The 7,500-nt window shown below is 51.1% G+C and overlaps 1 protein-coding gene across 1 annotated transcript in view; it reads right to left on the reverse strand.

The window, feature by feature from the left end:
• LOC147084817 (BAR/IMD domain-containing adapter protein 2-like) overlaps positions 1-7,500 on the reverse strand; it is a 36,282-nt gene that overhangs the window by 26,378 nt on the left and 2,404 nt on the right. The gene's annotated exons all lie outside the window — the stretch shown is intronic.

Below are 7,500 nucleotides of genomic sequence, written 5' to 3' on the forward strand. Positions count from 1 at the left end.
TACAGAGTAAAGGTCCCTCTACACTGTCCCATCAAACACTCCCAGGGCAGATACAGCACGGGTTAGATACAGAGCAAAGCTCCCACTACAATGTCCCATTAAACACTCCGAAGGCAGGTACAGCACGGGGTTAGATACAGAGCAAAGCTCCCACTACACTGTCCCATCAAACACTCCCAGGGCAGATACAGCACGGGTTAGATACAGAGTAAAGCTCCCTCTACACTGTCCCATCAAACACTCCCAGGGCAGGTACAACACGGGGTTAGATACAGAGCAAAGCTCCCACTACAATGTCCCATTGAACACTCCGAAGGCAGGTACAGCACGGGGTTAGATACAGAGAAAAGCTCCCGCTACACTGTCCCATCAAACACTCCCAGGGCAGGTACAGGACAGGTTAGATATAGAGTACAGATCCCTCTACACTGTCCTGTCAAACAGTCCCAGGGCAGGTACAGTACGGGGTTAGATACAGAGTAAAGCTCCCTCTACACTGTCCCGTCAAACACTTCAAGGGCAGCTACAGCACGGCTTAGATACAGAGTAAAGCTCCCTCTACACTGTCCCATCAAACACTCCCAGGGCAGGTACAGCACGGGTTAGATACACAGTAAAGCTCTCCCTACACTGTCCCAGCAAACACTCCCAGGGCAGGTACAGCACGGGTTAGATACAGAGTAAAGGTCCCTCTACACTGTCCCATCAAACAATCCCAGGGCAGGTACAGCACGGGTTAGATACAGAGTAAAGGTCCCTCTACACTGTCCCATCAAACACTCCCAGGGCAGATACAGCACGGGTTAGATACAGAGTAAAGCTCCCTCTACACTGTCCCATCAAACAATCCCAGGGCAGGTACAGCACGGGTTAGATACAGAGTAAAGGTCCCTCTACACTGTCCCATCAAACACTCCCAGGGCAGATACAGCACGGGGTTAGATACAGAGCAAAGCTCCCACTACAATGTCCCATTAAACACTCCGAAGGCAGGTACAGCACGGGGTTAGATACAGAGAAAAGCTCCCTCTACACTGTCCCGTCAAACACTCCCGGGGCAGGTACAGCACGGGGTTAGATACAGAGTAAAGCTGCCTCTACACTGTCCCATCAAACACTCCCAGGGCAGGTACAGCACGGGTTAGATACAGAGTAAAGCTCCCTCTACACTGTCCTGTCAAACACTCCCGGGGCAGGTACAGCACGGGGTTAGATACAGAGTAAAGCTCGCTCTACATTATCCCATGAAACACTCCCAGGGCAGGTACAGCACGGGGTTAGATACAGAGTCAAGCTCCATCTACACTGTCCCATCAAACACTCCCAGGGCAGATACAGCACGGGTTAGATACAGAGTAAAGCTCCCTCTACACTGTCCCATCAAACACTCCCAGGGCAGGTACAGCATGGGGTTAGATACAGAGTAAAGCTCCCTTGACAATGTCCCATCAAACACTCCCAGGGCAGGTACAGCACGGGGTTAGATACAGAGTAACATTCCCTCTACACTGTCCCATCAAACACTCCCAGGGCAGGTACAGCACGGGGTTAGATACAGAGCAAAGCTGCCTCTACACTGTCCCATCGAACACTCCCACGGCAGGTACAGTACGGCGTTAGATACAGAGTAAAGCTCCCTCTACACTGTCCCGTCAAACACTTCAAGGGCAGGTACAGCACGGGTTACATACAGAGTAGAGCTCCCTCTACACTGTCCCATCAAACACTCCCAGGGCATCTACAGCACGCGTTAGATATACAGTAAAGCTCTCTCTACACTGTCCCAGCAAACACTCCCAGGGCAGGTACAGCACGGGCTAGATGCAGAGTAAAGCTCGCTCTACACTGTCCCATCAAACACTCCCAGGGCAGGTACAGCACGGGTTAGATACAGAGTAAAGCTCCCTCTACACTGTCCCATCAAACACTCCCAGGGGAGTTACAGCACGAGTTAGATACAGTGTAAAACTCCCTCTACACTGTCCCATCAAACACTCCCAGGGCAGATACAGCATGGGTTAGATACAGAGAAAAGCTCCCTCTACACTGTCCCATCAAACACTCCCAGGACAGGTACAACACGGGATTAGATACAGAGCAAAGCTCCCGCTACACTGTCCCATCAAACACTCCCAGGGCAGGTACAGGACGGGTTAGATACAGAGTACAGCTCCCTCTACACTGTCCTGTCAAACACTCCCAGGGCATGTACAGCACGGGGTTAGATACAACGTTAAGCTCCCTTTACACTGTCCCCAGCAAACACTCCCAGGGCAGGTGTAGCGTGGGTTACATACACAGTAAAGCTCCCTCTACACTGTCCTGTCAAACACTCCCAGGGCAGTTACAGCACGGGTTACATACAGAGTAAAGCTCCCTCTACACTGTCCCATCAACACTCTCAGGGCATATGCAGCACGGGGTTAGATACAGAGTAAAGCTCCCTCTACCCTGTCCCATCCAACAACCTCAGGGCAGGTACAGCACGGGGTTAGATACAGAGTCAAGCTCCCTCTACACTGTCTCATCAAACACTCCCAGGTCAGGTACAGCACGGGTTAGATACAGAGTAAAGCTCCCTCTACGCTGTCCCATCAAACACTCCCAGGGCAGGTACTGCACGGGTTAGATACAGAGTGAAGCTCCCTCTACACTGTCCCCATCAAACACTCCCGGGGCAGGTACAGCACGAGTTAGATACAGAGTAAAGCTCCCTCTACACTGTCCCGTCAAACACTCCCGGGGCAGGTACAGCACGGGGTTAGATACAGAGTAAAGCTTCCTCTACACTGTCCCATCAAATACTCCCAGGGCAGGTACAGCACGGGTTAGATACAGAGTAAAGCTCCCTCTACACTGTCCCGTCAAACACTCCCGGGGCAGGTACAGCACGGGGTTAGATGCAGAGTAAAGCTCCCTCTACACTGTCCCATGAAACACTCCCAGGGCAGGTACAGCACGGGTTAGATACAGAGTAAAGCTCCCTCTACACTGTCCCATCAAACACTCCCAGGGGAGTTACAGCACGAGTTAGATACAGTGTAAAACTCCCTCTACACGGTCCCATCAAACACTCCCAGGGCAGGTACAGCACGGGGTTAGATACAGAGTAAAGCTCCCTCTACACTGTCCCATCAAACACTCCCAGGGGAGTTACAGCACGGGTTAGATACAGTGTAAAACTCCCTCTACACGGTCCCATCAAACACTCCCAGGGCAGATACAGCACGGGTTAGATACAGAGTAAAGCTCCCTCTACACTGTCCCATCAAACACTCCCAGGACAGGTACAACACAGGGTTAGATACAGAGCAAAGCTCCCGCTACACTGTCCCATCAAACACTCCCAGGGCAGGTACAGGACGGGTTAGATATAGAGTACAGCTCCCTCTGCACTGTCCTGTCAAACACTCCCAGGGCAGGTACAGCCCGGGCTAGATAGAGAGTAAAGCTCCCTTTACACTGTCCCCATCAAACACTCCCAGGGCAGGTACAGCATGGGTTACATACACAGTAAAGCTCCCTCTACACTGTCCTGTCAAACTCCCAGGGCAGGTACAGCATGGGTTACATACAGAGTAAAGCTCCCTCTACACTGGCCCATCAACACTCTCAGGGCATATGCAGCACGGGGTTAGATACAGAGTAAAGCTCCATCTACCCTGTCCCATCCAACAACCTCAGGGCAGGTACAGCACGGGGTTAGATACAGAGTAAAGCTCCATCTACCCTGTCCCATCCAACACACCCAGGGCAGGTACAGCACGGGTTAGATACAGGGTAAACCTCCCTCTCGGCTGTCCAATCAAACACTCCCAGGGCAGGTACAGCACGGGGTTAGATACAGAGTAAAGCTCCCTCTACACTGTCCCATCAAACACTCCCAGGGCAGGTGCAGCACGGGTTAGATACAGAGTAAAGCTCCCTCTACACTGTCCCATCAACACTCCCAGGGCAGGTACAGCACGTTTAGATACAGAGTAAAGCTCGCTCTACACTGTCCCATCAAACAACCCAGGGCAGGTACAGCACGGGTTAGATACAGAGCAAAGATCCCTCAACACTTTCCCATCAAAAACTCCCAGGGGCAGATACAGCACGGGTTAGATACAGAGTAAATCTCCTTCTACACCGTCCCATCAAACACTCCCAGGGCAGGTACAGCACGGGTTAGAAACATAGTAAAGCTCCCTCTACACTGTCCCATCAAACACTCTCAGGGCAGGTACAGCACGGGGTTAGAGACAGAGTAAAGCTCCTTCTACACTGTCCCATCAAACACTCCCAGTGCAGGTGCAGCACGGGTTAGATACTGAGCAAAGCTCCCTCTACACTGTCCCATCAACACTCCCAGGGCAGGTACAGCACGGGTTAGATACAGAGTAAAGCTCCCTCTACACTGTCCCATCAAACACTCCCAGGGCAGGTACAGCACGGGGTTAGATACAGAGTAAAGCTCCCTCAACACTGTCCCAACAAACACTCCCAGGGCAGGTACAGCACGGGTTAGATACAGGGTAAAGCTCCCTCTACACTGTCCCATCAAACACTCCCAGGGCAGGTACAGCACGGGTCAGATACAGAGTAAAGCTTCCTCTAGACTGTCCCCATCAAACACTCCCAGGGCAGGTACAGCACGGGTTAGATGCACAGTAAAGCTCCCTCTACACTGTCCCCATCAAACACTCCCAGGGCAGGTACAGCATGGGGTTAGATACAGAGTAAAGCTCCCTCTACACTATACCCATCAAACACTCCCAGGGCAGGTACAGCACGGGTTAGATACAGAGTAAAGCTTCCTCTAGACTTTCCCCATCAAACACTCCCAGGGCAGGTATAGCACGGGTTAGATACAGAGTAAAGCTCACTCTACACTGTCCCCATCAAACACTCCCAGGGCAGGTACAGCACGGGTTAGATACACAGTAAATCTCCCTCTACACTGTCCCCATCAAACACTCCCAGGGCAGGTACAGCACAGGGTTAGATACAGAGTAAAGCTCCCTCTGCACTGTCCCATCAAACACTCCCAGGGCAGGTACAGCACGGGTTAGATACAGAGTAAAGCTTACAATACAATACAAATCGCTTTATTGGCATGATAAGGTACATCTTATGTTGCCAAAGCATCAAAATACATTTATGGTTGAACACATAAACGCGGGTTCCATTCATACAGTGTATAAACAGGTATATCCCTGAGTTTTATAAATATATTTTCGCCTTGTTTTATATATACTCTTGTCTTAGTTTACTGGTTGTCCCTCTGTTCATGGCAAGCTGTAACATAGTGTGCCGCCAGTGTTACACAGCTTCTCTCCTCCCCCAGTAGGAATGGGAGTTTTTGATTGTCAGTCAGATTTCTGAATTCAGGGCATATTTGTGAGAATTTTTGATAGAAATTCTCTCTGATGCCCTGATATTTTCCACAGGCTGTGAGGAAGTGCATCTCTGTCTCAACTACTCCCTGACTGCAGTGAGAGCATATCCTGTCTTCTCTTGGCAGCCTGGTCTGCCTGTGTCTGCCTTTTTCGATCGCTAGGCTATGTTCGCCATGTCTGTACCTTGTCAAGGTTCTTCTCAGTTTGTTATCCTTTACCATACTTCCTCTAGACTGTCCCATCAAACACTCCCAGGGCAGGTACAGCACGGGGTTAGATACAGAGTAAAGCTCCCTCTACACTGTCCCATCAAACACTCCCAGGGCAGGTGCAGCACGGGTTAGATACAGAGTAAAGCTCCCTCTACACTGTCCCATCAAACACTCCCAGGGCAGGTACAGCACGGGTTAGATACAGAATAAAGCTCCCACTACACTGACACATCAAGCACTCCCAGGGCAGGTACAGCACGGGGTTAGATACAGAGTAAAGCTCCCTCTACACTGTCCCGTCAAACACTCCCAGGGCAGGTACAGCACGGGGTTAAATACAGAGTAAAGCTTCCTCTAGACTGTCCCATCAATCACTCCCAGGTCAGGTACAGCACGGGGTTAGATACAGAGTAAAGCTCCCTCTACACTGTCCCATCAAACACTCCCAGGGCAGGTACAGCATAGGGTTAGATACAGAGTAAAGCTTCCTCTAGACTGTCCCATCAAACACTCCCAGGCTAGGTACAGCACGGGGTTAGATACAGAGTAAAGCTCCCTCTACACTGTCCCATCAAACACTCTCAGGGCTGGTACAGCACGGGTTAGATACAGAGTAAAGCTCCCTCTACACTGTCCCATCAAACACTCCCAGGGCAGGTACAGCACGGGTGAGATAAAGAGTAAAGCTCCCTCTACACTGTCCCATCAAACACTCCCAGGGCAGGTGCAGCACGGTTTAGATACAGAGTAAAGCTCCCCCTACACTGTCCCATCAAACACTCTCAGGGCAGGTACAGCACGGGTTATATACAGAGTAAAGCTCCCTCTACACTGACCCATCAAACACTCCCAGGGCAGGTACAGCACGGAGTTAGATACAGAGTAAAGCTCCCTCTACACCGTCCCATCCACCACTCCCAGGGCAGGTATAGCACGGGTTAGATACAGAGTAAAGCTCCCTCTAAACTGTCCGATCAAACACTCCCAGGGCAGGTCCAGCACTGGTTAGATACAGAGTAAAGCTCCCTCTACACTGTCGCATCAAACACTCCCAGGGCAGGTACAGCACGGGGTTAGATACAGAGTAAAGCTCCCTCTACACTGTCCCATCAAACACTCCCACGGCAGGTACAGCACGGGTTAGATACAGAGTAAAGCTCCCTCTACACTGACCCATCAAACACTCCCAGGGCAGGTACAGCACGAGGTTAGATACAGAGTAAAGCTCCCTCTACACTGTCCCATCAAACACTCCCAGGGCAGGTACAGCACGGGTAAGATACAGAGTAAAGCTCCCTCTACACTGTCCCATCAAACACTCCCAGGGCAGGTACAGCACGGGTTAGATACAGAGTAAATTTCACTCCACACTGTCCCATCAAACACTCCCAGGGCAGGTACAGCACGGGTTAGATACAGAGTAAAGCTCCATCTACACTGTCCCATCAAACACTCCCAGGGCAGGTACAGCACGGGGTTAGGTACAGAGTAAAGCTCCCTCTACACTGTCCCATCAAACACTCCCAGGGCAGGTACAGCACGGGTTAGATACAGAGTAAAGCTCCCTCTACACTGTCCCATCAAACACTCCCAGGGCAGGTACAGCACGGGGTAGATACAGAGTAAAGCTCCCTCTACACTGTCCCATCAAACAATCCCAGGGCAGGTACAGCACGGATTAGATACAGAGTAAAGCTCCCTCTACACTGTCCCATCAAACACTCCCAGGGCAGGTACAGCACGGGGTTAGATACAGAGTAAAGCTCCCTCTACACTGTCTCATCAAACACTCCCAGGGCAGGTTCAGCACGGGTTAGATACAGAGTAAAGCTCCCTCTACACTGTCCCATCAAACACTCCCAGGGCAGGTACAGCACGGGTTAGATACAGAGTAAAGCTCCCTCTAC

This window comes from Somniosus microcephalus, unplaced genomic scaffold (genome assembly GCF_052327205.1).
Source record: "Somniosus microcephalus isolate GS21.2 unplaced genomic scaffold, FLI_Smic_1.0 unresolved_chr9, whole genome shotgun sequence".
In the NCBI taxonomy this organism is placed as follows: Eukaryota; Metazoa; Chordata; class Chondrichthyes; order Squaliformes; family Somniosidae; genus Somniosus; species Somniosus microcephalus.